This window comes from Haplochromis burtoni, unplaced genomic scaffold, assembly GCF_018398535.1.
Source record: "Haplochromis burtoni strain Fernald_Lab_line unplaced genomic scaffold, NCSU_Asbu1 Contig_1676, whole genome shotgun sequence".
Classification (NCBI taxonomy): Eukaryota; Metazoa; Chordata; class Actinopteri; order Cichliformes; family Cichlidae; genus Haplochromis; species Haplochromis burtoni.
The window spans coordinates 5412-6708 of record NW_024584037.1 but is presented as its reverse complement, the minus strand read 5'-3'; positions in this window follow the sequence as shown (position 1 = coordinate 6708).

Below are 1297 nucleotides of genomic sequence, written 5' to 3'. Positions count from 1 at the left end.
GCACAGGGGTTGTTGAAAACTACATGAAGTGGACTGATGGACTTCAACAGTTTATTGAAATGAAACACGAGTCAAAGATGAGTGACATGACAGCCATCACAAACTACATGTCTAATGTGGGCTTGCTTCAAAAGTATAAAAACCAGTTTGGAAGTCAGATCTACGGGATGTCTGGAACTCTTGGTCAAGAAAAAGAGACTAAGACTTTGCAAAAGATTTATGACGGTATCAAAACCTGTCAGATACCTTCATTCAAACGTAGAAAGCTGTTTGAGGTTGAAGGTGTTGTTGTAGAAGATGAAAAAGAATGGATTGAAAAACTCTGTGATGTTGTCATTGTACAAACCAGCCCTACATCATACAGGGATCCTAGAGCTGTGCTCATCATCTGTGAGACCATCAAACGAGCAAAGATGATTCATCGCAGTCTAGGAGACAGAGTCCAGAACAAAACTCTTTATATAAACAACAACATGGACAACAGTGTGATCATTTCCAAGGAGTTTAAAGCAGGAGAAGTCATCATAGCAACAAACCTCGCTGGCCGTGGAACAGACCTTCAGGTTTCTGACACAGTAAAGGAAGCTGGAGGTTTGTTTGTTGTACAGACCTTCCTGCCCAAGAATGCTCGTGTAGAGGTGCAGGCATTCGGCCGAACTGCCAGACAAGGATCACCAGGATCTGCTCAGCTCATTGTCTGTTTGAGTCATCTGGCAGAATCTCTTCAATTACTGCTTTCAACAAGGAAACTTTATTCTTTATTGACAAGTCTAACAGATGTCAGGCCACTTAAACAATATAGGTTTGTGATGCAATTAAGGTTGTATAAACAAATCAACAGTAACAAAGCATCTGCCGAAATGTCTTCAATGCTGAAGGATATTTTGTCTGGAGCATCACAGCAGGAAGTAAAGATAATTAAACAGGTCAGAGACAGCACAGTGGCTGATGAGCTTTCAAGCTACTTGGAGTCTCAGATCCCAGACTTGAAGAAGAAGGAAGAGCTCTTCAATGACTATCTGGATGTACTGGATTATCTGTACACAAGCAGCAACAACAAACCAGAAGCTTCAGATTTGTCTGCTCTGAATGAGTTTTGGGGTGTGTGGCTACTTACAAGCTTCAGTGCAAAAGATTCTACTGAAGAGTTGAAAAGTCGACTGAAAACAGACCTGGACACAGCGAGGCAGAAACTCAGACGGAGAGAATCACCATCATCAAACCTCTACCACTACATTAGATTTGGTAATGACCTGCGTGAAAAGGGGAAGTTTACAGAGAGCATCAACATGTACAC